We start from the raw sequence: 12,641 nt of genomic DNA on the forward strand, positions 1-12,641 counted from the left end.
ATATATATATATATATATATATACACATATATCTATATGTATATACATATATTGAGAGGACAAGGTTCACCGGAGAGGCCGATGTTCGGGGCGACCGTTTATTCGGAGGCTCGAGCAGGGAACGCCCGAGTACACACACCATGATGATGAGTATTCACAGAGATGAGGACGAAGATCTATAGCACGTTCGCTAATGATGATGATAATGTACAGATGAAGAGGAAGCACTGATGGCAGTCCGATGATACCCCACCAAGACCGACTGTGCCAACCGGTGCCGGTAGATTGCCCAAGGATGCTCACAATATATATATATATATATATATATATATATATATATATATATATATATATATATATATATATATATACTGAACTACAGCGCCCAAATGCTGTAGTTCATTCCTGGTGGAGCAGCGAATCACTGCTGTCACTGCTCGAGTCCTGTACTGTAACCTAGCCCGTCTGGGCATTGTTCTTGCCTAGTTTCGGCTGTTTCTCGCCATGCTGTAAACAAGTTAAGTTTGCCTTCTGTTCTGCTTCTGGTCTTCTTCGAGGCAGCAACATTGGCTGGCCGCTCGCTTCACCACGCTACCACAGGCATGTCGGAGGCGACGGAGCTCGGCTCGGCTACGCCTTCCCGTATGCAACAGTGCATAGAATTACCACGCTGCAATCAACGCGACACTTCTGTAAAGGTTTTTTCGGTGCGTTGTATGCGGCGATGGACTCTGACCCGTCTACATTATCAGTAGCTGTGGAACAGGACGATGCACACAATGCCGGAACATCAGGTCCCCAACTCAAAACTAATGCGTTCACATTCACATCATCGAAAGGCTGGTTTGGGGCCCTAACATTTTTTATTCAATAATAATGTTTTAGGGGCCTGGAAGAACTTTAGTCAGTTATCATAGTCTCGTACTGTCTATTTGAACCAAATAGTAGTTTGTCTTCCTTACCCCCTTTGTGTCGGAGGTTGGAGAAAGGGACAAATGGGGTAGTGATGGATAAATAATAAACACCTAATCAGCTTGATAGCCGAAGCTGATCCCTAGTACTAGCCCCCATGTGTTTCTTATAGCCATACTCACCCAGGTCACCAGAATGGTTTGGTCCTTGGTTGAACGTTGATTGTAGGGTTTAACGCGCCGACGCAGCGCAGACGATGAGGCGCGCCGTAGTGGAGGACTCCGGATTAATTTTAACCAAGTGGGGATCTTTAACTTGCGCCGAAATCTCGTACACACGGGTGTTTTTGCTTTTCGCCTCCATCAGAAAAGCGGCCGCCGCGGACGGGAATCGAACCCGCGACCTCGTGCTCACCAGCGCGACGCCTTAACCACTGAGCCACCGCGGCGGGTAACGGTTTGGGCCTCCAGTCGGCAGCTGATCAACACTGTCTCCCACAGCTTAGGAAAGGAAGGGATGGAGAGAAGTGGTAGGGCTGGTCTGTGTGCTGCGGTATCTAGTTGTGGGCAAAATTTCATTAGAGCAGCGTACTGTGTGGTATAAAGAGGGAAAGCGGTTTAGCTCAGCTAACCTTGGATATGCAAAGCAAAAGCTTGGCTTAGTCTGGTTGAGTCTTGGTTTCTTGGTTCAACTTTGGTTAAGAATTCATGCTGAATTTTTGTGCAGCGTAAGACAAGGACAGATACAACAAGGGACACGAAACAACAAGGGACAACAATGGACGCTGTTGTCCCTTGACAGGAAGATACAACAAGGGACGCTGCGCAAAAATTCAGCATGAATTCTGAGTACCAACTAGCCCGCCTAACGGTGTTATTACAGTTTGGTTAAGAGTCTTGGTTAACCTTTGATGTAGCTGTATTGGCGACCACGGCTCAAAGCCGTCCGGTCCCGTGCAACGCTCACAGAAGGAGGCCCGGCCTCGCTTTCCTTCTCGGCGAACGAGGTGTTTTTCTTTCCCGGCGAATGCGGCGCAAAATGAGTCACATCGCCCGAGACGCCCCAGCGGCGCATGCGTGGGAGGCTGCGGATTTGGTCGGCTGTCGATCAGGTGAGCGGCCGCTCCGTCGCCGCCGCGACGGAAGCGGCCGCGATGTGAGCAGAACGACTTAAAATGGGGCCTTGTGCGCAGCGCCGACAGCGGGCCCGGCGAATCACGCGATGCGTTTCGAGGGCTGTGTCGCCGGGGGTGTGTCTGCGGTCGAAAGGTTAACTTGCGCATCCTGTGCGAAACCACTGGACAAAAGTAGTAAAGCTTTGCTTTAAAAATTAATGCATTGTGCCTGGGTGTACGAATGCTGTCGCCTATCCACGAGGAAGAAATTTCGGTCTTGCAAGCAGCCATCTCAATCACTTCAGTCCTTCCCTTGAGTCCGGCCACAATTTATTTTTCTTCCACTCTCACTCCAGAGAAATCTGCACGTCCACCGTGAAGCCGGAGCACGCGCCATTACAGACTAAGGCGCAGACGTTGAAAATAGAGACATCAGCAAATATTCTTTATAGAGCAGAACAGTGTTTCAACAATGAAAGCACACACCTGCCTTTATTACTTGACTAAATGAAAGCATTACGGCGTTAGATATGAAAAACAATTAATCCGAGACAAAGCATGACGTTTTATTAGGGGTCTCTTGCTTGGACTGAGAGGGTAAAATGCGGTTGCCTAGATGGGTGGCCATCACTCGTCTACTGGGGAGTGAATAGGCGCTACACTCACAAGTAGGCAGGCATAAAAACTTAAAGAGAAAATTTTTTTAGCACTGCTCTGGTGTCATGGTAATTACTCGAAAAAAAACAGCGCTAAATAATGGGAACACTCTTGTCGGGTCTGTTTTATTGTGATAAAAAAAATTGGTTGATTCCTCTTTCATAGGAATTGGCAAAACACGAAAGTGGGAGGGGGCCTTCACAGGAACAGTTGAATGTTAAAGGAACCTCCTTCATGTACGAAAGGTTCGCGAGCCTGACCCCGCCAGTCGAAGTGACGCCAACAGGCAGGAAACAAACAAACAAACAAACAAAAAAAAAACAGCGGAGGGAGCCTCTATTCAGGCGCGTTCCCGTACACGAAGGCGCTGGCATCGATGCGCCAACTGTCGGCGCTCATTAGCGTCATGATGCGCTACTTCGCTTCGCCTCTCCTAGACAGCAGGACCATCTGAATGAGCCATAGAGAACGACATAAGGCGCATTCGTAGAGCCGCTCACGTGTCGGTTCATAGCGCAGTGGGAAGAGTGCCACGTACCTCCCATTGTGGCGAGAGATTCGTGGGCTCGAAACCGGGTGCCGCCGCGTCAATGGAACTTTTTTCTGGCGACGTCCCTTCCGTGACGGATATCAAGTCCCTGAGATCTTTGTGCACCCGTGCATAAAATACTTTCGTGTTAAAAACTTCCATTCGGCCGTGGCCAGAATCACGTGTTGTGCTGCAGCACTATATCGGTAGACAGTTCCGCTAAGCCTGCACTTTCACTAGAAAATTGGCTGCGCAAATATCCAGACTACTTGTTACTAACCACATTTCAATCGATTACCCCTTCACCCTTTTCATGAGATTTTTTTTTCCATTCTGCCACGCCACATATGCCTACAAAAGTTCTACTTCACTCTGTGGGCATTCTATCGGCCGTGACGACTTTTTAATTGCAGGCTATGCTTCATCCGACGCGCCAGAAGCGCTAGCCTTCAGACGCACACGCCCAGCTTCTACCCTTACGGCGGGAAAAATTCTGCGGCTTTTCCTTTTCTTGTCAGTAATTATACCTCGCTGTGCGGCACAATCCTTGACTGCGTGTATCATTGACAAAATCAATATCCTTGCTACTTCATTATTTAAATTATACTTTGGGTGGCGCATGGTGCTTGACATTACAGCGAAGTATACGGAATGCCACATGCTCACAAAATGGCAGTACTTATTAGAGAAGTCCCGTTCCACCGGTATGCTTGTTTTATGCCATTTATGTTTTGAAGTCCTATCTGAGTTTTGTACGAGAATGTGTATATAGTCATCAGAGTGCTCGTCATGTATTTTTTTTTTTTTTTTGTCGCAGGCTTCGTCTGTATGAGAGAAGCTGCGAACTGCAGGGTCGTCCCATTTCATTCCTCCCAGGCCCAATGCAGGTGAGAGGCGGGAAGACCCAGGCTGCCGAAATGCATGCTGAAAGGCTTTTACTATGGCTGATAATGTCATTTCCTGTTAGGGTAAGTGCAATAGAAGATAACTGGAAGTTTTTCTCTACGAGTTCACGGGTACAAGATTTCCTTCCCCTCTCATCAGGGGAGAAGGCCAATTTCGTGATGCTTTCTTGCAAAGGATTCTGGGACAGCCGGGATGCTATTCTACTTCGACATCACCATCACCTATCCAGCACGGTTATTTCAGGGAGCCAGACATTTCTTGATATTCTCCGGAGAAACGTAGCCTTGGGTGTCGCGACGGTTGTGGCCGTGCCATCGATGGGACATAGCTCGTCTGAATGCGTACGAGTGATACGAAGCGATTATTTCACAAAGTACACGTCAGTTTGGATTCTCTTTGGTAGTGGCGGACATGTCCATGGTGTGGCTGAGACTCTGCAGAAGGTCGGCTTCCGCTCTTGTAAACTTGGTGTGATGGACGTCCTGTCAGGAAGAGATTATGGACCTAAGACTCTAATGAATACAACCTACGTAGTTTTGTCCCGTAACTGCAGGTGGATCAGCGAAACCACACCGTCTCGGGCGTCTCTTTCGCCTCTGATGGGCACAAGGCTTAACGTTGGCTGTAAGACTGCAATACGGGGAAACCGAACATCCTCGTGTAAAATTCACGAATTTGTGCTCATCCGAAATGAACTCCTGAGACTGAACGTTTCGGTTGTTTCCCGTAACTTTTACGACCATGGAAGTCTCAGATCCAGTCTTTACTCTGGAGATATCGACGTTTTGATGTCGGCCTCTATGATGAGTGAAGAAGCATTTGCAGAGTACAGCTTCCCCGGCATTGTCACATACAACTACCAGACGTTCTACGTTTATGCGGGCGACGTAGGCACCTTATCGTTCTATGAAATATTCGCGGCGTCTAGGTTGGTGTTTGCTGGCCTGGTGGCGTCACTGATATTGTCCACGGCTGTTCTTGGCGGGGCCGACATTGTTGAGTTCAAATGGAATTTCCTACAAAAAACTTTAGACTCGGCGATGTTTCTGATCGGGTCTATTTACGCAACGTCTTCTGAGCCAGCTGGCTACATTCGCTTCGGGTGGGGTCGAAAGAAGGTCATGGGGGTTTGGCTTCTCGGCATTCTTCCGCTCTCCTCATACATTAGGAGTCACTTCGTCGCAATGCTGAGTGTACGAAGTACACCTGATGTTATTGACACTTTGGCAGAACTTGAACATGGTCTAAGCACTTCGACTATTGCCCCATGCGTAATAAGAAACACTTGGATGTACACAGTCCTTAAGAAAACAAACGACACCAACGACATTCTGGGAAAGCTTGGAACCGCTTTGGACAAACACAGCGAGGTTGACCCACTGGAGGTACACACGTTTTGGGACTGTTTACGATGCGCGTTGAGAAAAGATCGGGTTTGCCTTTCTGGGCATCAACCCACTAGTCAAATTGAGAAAGTGGACCCCCAACTTGTCGAGTCGAAAGAGCGCCTTATTCCAGTTTTTGGTACACCTATCATGCGCAAAAGCTTTTTTATGAAGGAAGCATTTAAATCCTTGGTTCAGAGATTGTTTGAAGGCTGCGTTTTTCGATCACCCTACACGCAGAAAAATCCTATTCTCAATAGCGCCGCACAAAGGGCTATCCCGCAACTTCTTGAATTGCGAGAGTTCTTTTGTTATTTCGCGTTCTTCTTGAGCATGGATTTTCTCGTTTTTTTGGTGGAACTTGCGTGTAGCCGACTACTGTCAATGAGCTGTAACACAGGGCAATGTAAGCAAAGACCCCTCGTTTAATAGCTGCATTGCCCTTGTTTGGATAGAAGGTTCTGTCCCTACCGTTACGTTACGAAAAGTTACGTCAGAAGGCAGGCATTAAAAAAAAAAGAAGTTGTTGAGGAACTGGTATACCTGTAGTTACTAACGCTGTGTTTTGCAGTTTTATTCGGAAGTGAAGTCAATGCAAAAATAAAAAGAATAATTTGCCAGAAAAATGCTAAGCCCATTCGAACAATGGATTGTGTAGAACTTGGGAAAAGTCATTTTGGCCGCCGCATGGATCCCTCCTGTCGTCACCTAACAGGCTGTAGAAGAACGTCCGGGGAGGGCAAGGGAGTAAGCCGCCGTCGATAAATAGCCAATATATATATACACAATTTACAGCGAACTGCATTGTAAGCAGCCATCTTGACGCCTCGCCTATGAGTATTCTTCTTTGTCGCAATGGCGTCTGTTGAGCTCGGGGCAAACTAGATGCTTCACCGAAAGTTCTCACAGCATCAGACCGTAAGACTCATGGGTCTGCAACGACTCACAGTTAGCCTCAAGACTGACAGGTAGCCAGTAAAAAATACAGGACGCATATCTCTAGGGATCCCCTACGAGAGTCCGGGGTTCTTTATTTACAAAGAAAGCAAAAAACCTGACTTTAATGTGACGCGTGGCAGCTCACGCAGCCGCACACGCGGAAGCACCAGGAATGAATATCATCGTGAAGCAAGTAACCATGAGAATGCTACCACTAGATGGTCAGAAGTCGTCACACGGGCACCTCTACTAACCCGTCATACAGTGACCGACGACTCAACGAATTGCAGGGTATAATAGACCAAGCACACACAAAAGGCGATTTGGAGTGCCAGCACGCATTTCATTCGGCTTGAAGGTCGTGCTGTTCGTACATCCCAGATCCCATACGGCCGCACCTGCTTCAAGTAGACTCGTACTCAGATAAAGCAGCTCACAATCTTGCACCCCAAGCACTCAGGTGCATTATGGGCCTCCCGACTGATCGCCTCTATATCTACGGCGAGCTGCCAGCAATCGAATCTGTAATAGAACACGCCATCGGCATCCATGAAGACCGTAGGCCACTGACAATCTAGGGTACACCTCTAACCCAATAAGATGAGACCCGCAACATCAGCACGGAACCGATCCGTACCTATCCAGCCACATCACCACCTCCACCTTGGCTTCAGAATCAACCAATCACGCATAGACCTCGGTCCCTCAAGGAGAAGCACCGGTACAGACATCAGAGCCAAGCTCTCCAGGCTACATCGCTGCACAGAGCCATGAACTTGTGCCATTTAAGCCGACGCGACTGAAAGAGAAACAGCCATAGTAGCAAGCATCTACCATGATTCTGACCCATCATTCTCGGAAGTAGTCACAATCTCCACTGCAGCTGAACTGGACTTCCCCACAGCAGAACTGCAGGCTAATCCTAGCTCTCGCTTTACTCTGTAGAGGCATTGGAAAAATTAAAGCTCGAAACAAACTGAAATGAATCAATACGTACACGGACAGTGCACCCGCAATACAAGACCTACAAAACCCAATCCAGCACTTTCAAGCCGCCTGACCCGCACCATTCAAAATACAGTGAAGCGACTCATCTATCTTTAGGTCATCCCCATCTTTATGGAATGGATTTCTGGGTGCCAGAAAAACCCAGGCAACGAGGCCGCTCATGACATGACATCTGCAGCCAATCCTTCTCTCCAGAGTACAAGTCCTTTTAGTGACCCGTTGCCTCCTCGGATGTCAACGAAGACGTCATTGCGAGGAGAATTCGCCTTAAAATTAGGCAACGAATTCTGAAGGAAAGTATGCCACGACCCCACCAACCCATTCCTTTGAACATTCCGCGGTGACTGCAAGTCCTACTCTGCAAAGGGCGGACTGGCTACTCCATCACATCAGACATAAGAGACAGGTGAGAATGGATGTGACGATATGACAAAAAAAAGACCGGATGGCACCATACCTACACCACCACATTTCCGTCCATACATCCTATGTCACAACAGCAGACCCAGCGTTCAGTACCTTATATGGGAATGCGGCAAGCGGTACAAAGAAAGATGAAGACACAAACCAGACTATGTTCGCACATACGAATGATGAATTAAGCCACAGCAAAACCAAAAGGAAACGTACATGTCCCCCCGGTCTAACGAGAAATATGCCAACCTTCTTCAGGGAACTTCAGAAGGCCCGTGTGTGGGGCGGACATAAAGACACCACCAAGCCACCAGTCGATCCTCTTGGAAAGTTACTTTCACCCAAATAACCTTCACTAAGTGGTCCGTGTGCGGGGCGGGTGTGTGAAATGAATGCATGCCACCTGCGAACATTTTGTTCTTTTGTAGCGTGAGCTACACTGGCCGAGTTTGAGCACTTTCGCGTGGCTCCTGGAGAGCCATGCTGTGCATGCGCGAGGAGCAGTGCCGTCTCACGGCGCACAGCTGGCGCGCCAGAGCCGCCGCCGCCGTCGCCACTGGACTGGACTGGGTTGGACTGGATTGGATTGGAAATCGTTTTAGCAGCAGTAAGCATGATAATCAGCTAATCCTTCACAACCAGGAAACCGAAGCATAACCAGCTCAACCTTAGCTCACGCTACGTATATCCTGGCATAGCCGAGCTAAGCCACTGCTAATTTTTTTCCTCTTCTTCCTCTTTCTCTACATGAGCGTTCGACCTCTCCTGTATGAAAAAAACCATTCATTCATTGATTCAGTTGCGGTATGATGGTCGACTTACTAAACCATGCCCCGAACAAACTAGAAAGTGTGCGAATCTAGCTGGACTCTGAGCAAACTTTAAGTTAGTACCATAACGTGCCAGATTGTAGCATCACTGATACAATTTGGCCCGGTGAAGGTACGGATAACTTGTTCAGAACTTTTGCTCTATTCTTACCCCCACCGACAATTTTGCACAATGGATGGCGTAGATTGTACCCTTCAATGTGTGGACTCATCAAATTGTTTTCTTGCTTGTGTTTTAGAAAAAAGAAAAGCCGGTGTATGCTGCCGGCAGTTTGCAGAAAACAGTTGCTGTTGGAACTTGCAATTTTTTGCTGTGTTAATGCTGTGTTAAGTGTGGGCCAACTGCAGGCAGTAAAAAGGCGCATGTTCCTCAAAAGGGACAACAGCACGGAAGGCTGTGGTCCCTTCGTGGATAGGGACCACCGCATTCTTTACACTGTGACCAAATTTGTACTTTATCCCGGTTTCTTAGAAGACTCGAAGGCGCCACACGTTTGCGGTATCTTGGGGATTCTTACAGTACTTTTTCGTAGTGTAAGCAGAACGATGGTATACGATATGGATGTTTTGTGAATGAATTTTTTGTTTCGTTTCTCTTTCATTACAAAAGCAAGTAGCTACACAGATTCCCCGATATGAACCTGCGTAGTAAATGCACCCATGTCTTCTCTTTTGCAACGCTATGTATCTTGAAGGGAAGCGACCCGGGAAGAGGACGGCGGAAGTGACCACGTAGAGGAGACCACACCGTCAATCTAAAAGCCACTATATCACCAAAAGAGGTCTCACGCTTCTCGTACCTTTGCCGTCGTTGAAAATGCAGCACAACCTTCGTCACTGTCGTTTCCAGAAAATTTTTATTTGTATTCTGCATGCGTGGCATTTCGACTTGCGGCTATGTTGCCCTCACCTTCAGTGTAGTCGTTTATTGCACAGCGGTTATTGCATTGCCGCATTGGACAGCGGTTCGAAAAACACGGATGTCGCGCGTTTTCCCTGGCTCCTATCCTCATGCACAGCATCAACTTTACTCCAATGTACAGCGTGCTGTGTAGTTGTCTGAGCCCTGTCTTTTCTTTATATACACGCGGTTGTACTTTTCCCTGAACGTGTGTAATATCTTATTCTTCCTTTAATCATGTATACCTTTTTTCTTGCTGCATAATTTTCATAGCCTTGTATTCTCTGTATGTACAAGCGGTTGTAATTTTACCTGATCCTGCGTACTTTGTTATTCTTCCTTTAATCGTGTATAGTTTGTTCGTTTTTATTGTCCTTTTCTTCTTTAATGTGTTATTGTACGCGATTAACACCTTGTTGAAGCCCCCAATTACGTAATGATCTCGGGCCTTCAAGGGCAAATAAATGAAATAAATAAGGTAGGTATCCGTGAACATCACGGTTTTAAGCTTATAACTACCGCCGTATTACCGAGAATTACAACTGTTATTGTGGCCGGTCCAGCAGTAGTAAGCAATGTTGTGTTTCCCGTTTTGACGATGGAAGTTGGACCATGAATGCATGTTCACTTATTTAACCGTAAAATTTCCACCAAAAAAGTAACGCTATACATTAAATCTGCATTAAACTATTCAACAAGGAAACTATGAACTGGTCCCTCTATTTAGATGCGTCGCTGTTTGAATGTGATGTGCATGTAATTATTTCAAATAAACTGCTTCATCGGCGATGCCTCTTAACAGAACATGTTTGTGTCAAAGTCCTTTTATAAAGGTCGGAATATTGGAAAAGATACCGTACTGAGTTTCCTTACGATTGCCTCGGTAAGCCTTGCAATTAAGTTTACCACTGCAAGTTAGTTTTTTTGAAGATAAGTACCTGTAATAAGAGGTGCTGTGTTACATGAAAGCCTATTAGATATTGGCGACGCTTGTGAAGCAGCAGCGAAAAACCTTGATGGCTGGAACTAGGCGGTTTCTTTGCAACGAATCCGCGGAGCTCTGAGCTTCCTCGCAAGTTCAGGAATGAACTAGTATTCCTTACACAACCTGATGAATCTAGTTTGTTAACAGCCTTTAACGGGAGTTGTTACAGTGCAAAGAGACAACCTTACTCAGACCTGTGGATTGTGTGGAACGGTTGTGTGACTGCCTCATGAAATCTATAGTGCCAGTAGTTGTTACGCTTCCTAGATGCTCTGCAGAGTCATACATCGTTGGAAGTTGTAGAGCCATGATCTTACAGCCCTTGTAGACAGATCTGATTGTTTCTTCATATAATCCCTATGGTTTACTAATGCTTTAGCTTTTGTGGATTTTCCAAAGGTGGTTTGGAGTGGCTGCATAAGATATGCGTAAGTAAACGGAAAGAACGGGGAGAAAGCAGCTAAAAGTGGGCCGTACAATTATAAAGCATCTAGAAGGTTTAACAATGACAAAAAAATGCTGAGAACTATAATAGAGTTGTACCAGCATTTTTGCTTGGATTACAGCAATAGTTTCATCGCTGTAAAATTGCTGGGTATTGAAACTATATATAAAATATGAACAATTGAAACAATAAGGCAAGAAGGTGGCTGTGAACGAGATTACCGGGAAACTTCACGGTGACTTTATTCCACTTGGAATATGTCTGCAGAAACAATGGACATTGAGGACATCATCATGTATTTACCTTTAAAGGCCCTATCTCGGGCACTACATAAGGGTAGGGGCGGACACGTCAGCTTGCAAATGGTCATGACAGCTGAGAGACAGAAATACGACAACAGCAATAACAAGAAGAATACATGAATCGGGAGAGGGAAAATATGGCAGCCTACATCTGTTCGCTGAAACAAAATAAAACCAGAACAGGAGAAAAAAAAAAAAAACAGACGTAACACCAATAAGGAAAAGATGAGCCAATATATAAAGCATGGTTAGGATGTTCTGGGGAAGAACAAGAAAAGGCTGATCCCAACAGGGGCTTAAAAAGACAAAAAAAAAGAGCGGAGGGAGACAATACAACAACCGATGAAACACTATAAATAAAAGGACGAGGCAGCAGTAAGAAAGGTAAACAAGCAATGTCGGTGTACAACAGGGTTGGAGTGATCCCTGCAGCCGTTTGAGCGATTATAATCACAAGGGAAAAAAAACGGAAGCAAAGAACACATGGGGACTCAATAAAGGAAGGAGGAGTGAACACTAAGGCAGTACCCAGGCACTTTTTGCGCCCAAAAAGAAAATAATCAGTTCACCACGCGGGGTAACTGGGAGTAAAAACCAAGGATGAGAAGAGCTCAAGAGACATAAGAACTATACACAAGCATTTGGATTTGATTGAACGACACGCCAATTGTTCTACAGGCTGTTTAGTCGCGGGACCTAGCACGTGCACTGCGAATTATTGCCTGAATTTATTGGGTCACGTTCAATAACTCGTAAGTCAGCAGGTTATTTCACTCCTCTTGACAATAGGAAGAAACGACTTGATGAGGGCATTGGTGGAACAATACAGTCGCTACTTGCTCATTGAGGTATTTAGGTGGCGTGATACGCGCAAAGGCGGTATCAATATTGATCTGTGTAAGTCGGGGAATGTATAATGTAGTTTATGAAAAGACAAGAGCCTTGCGATTTTACGCCTAGAAACGAGGGTTGGAAGACCGAGGGACTATTTTATGGCTGAGATGCTCAAGGGAAAGCCGTATGACGCAGAGGTAAAACGGGCTGCGCGAATTTGGATCGACCGAAGAGTAGTTATCAAATATGTTTGATGGAGTTACAAATTGCTGAAACGTACTCAAGCTTAACGCGCACAAAAAGTTGTGTATGTCAATTGCAGGACTGTATACCAGATGAGCATGAGGGGGATGTTCGGATATATAGCCGAGGATTTTAGAGGCCTCGGCTGGAAGCTTTCAGATGTGGTCAGACCAGGATAATTTGCTGTTTATAAGGAGACCGAGGTGCCGGTAGGTCTCCACCTGGAATAAGTCGGAT

General features: G+C 46.3%; 1 non-coding gene across 1 annotated transcript; it reads right to left on the minus strand.

Annotated features, from left to right (window-relative positions):
• Positions 1–1,287: 1,287 nt before the first annotated feature.
• Positions 1,288–1,360, minus strand: Trnap-ugg (transfer RNA proline (anticodon UGG)). Its single transcript is given in 2 exon segments — positions 1,288–1,320; positions 1,324–1,360. It is a non-coding gene; the product is annotated as a tRNA-Pro (tRNA).
• Positions 1,361–12,641: the final 11,281 nt, after the last annotated feature.

The sequence above is a fragment of the Haemaphysalis longicornis genome, unplaced genomic scaffold, assembly GCF_048455015.1.
Source record: "Haemaphysalis longicornis isolate Haplotype H1 unplaced genomic scaffold, Haemaphysalis longicornis Haplotype H1 scaffold_7, whole genome shotgun sequence".
NCBI lineage: Eukaryota > Metazoa > Arthropoda > Arachnida > Ixodida > Ixodidae > Haemaphysalis > Haemaphysalis longicornis.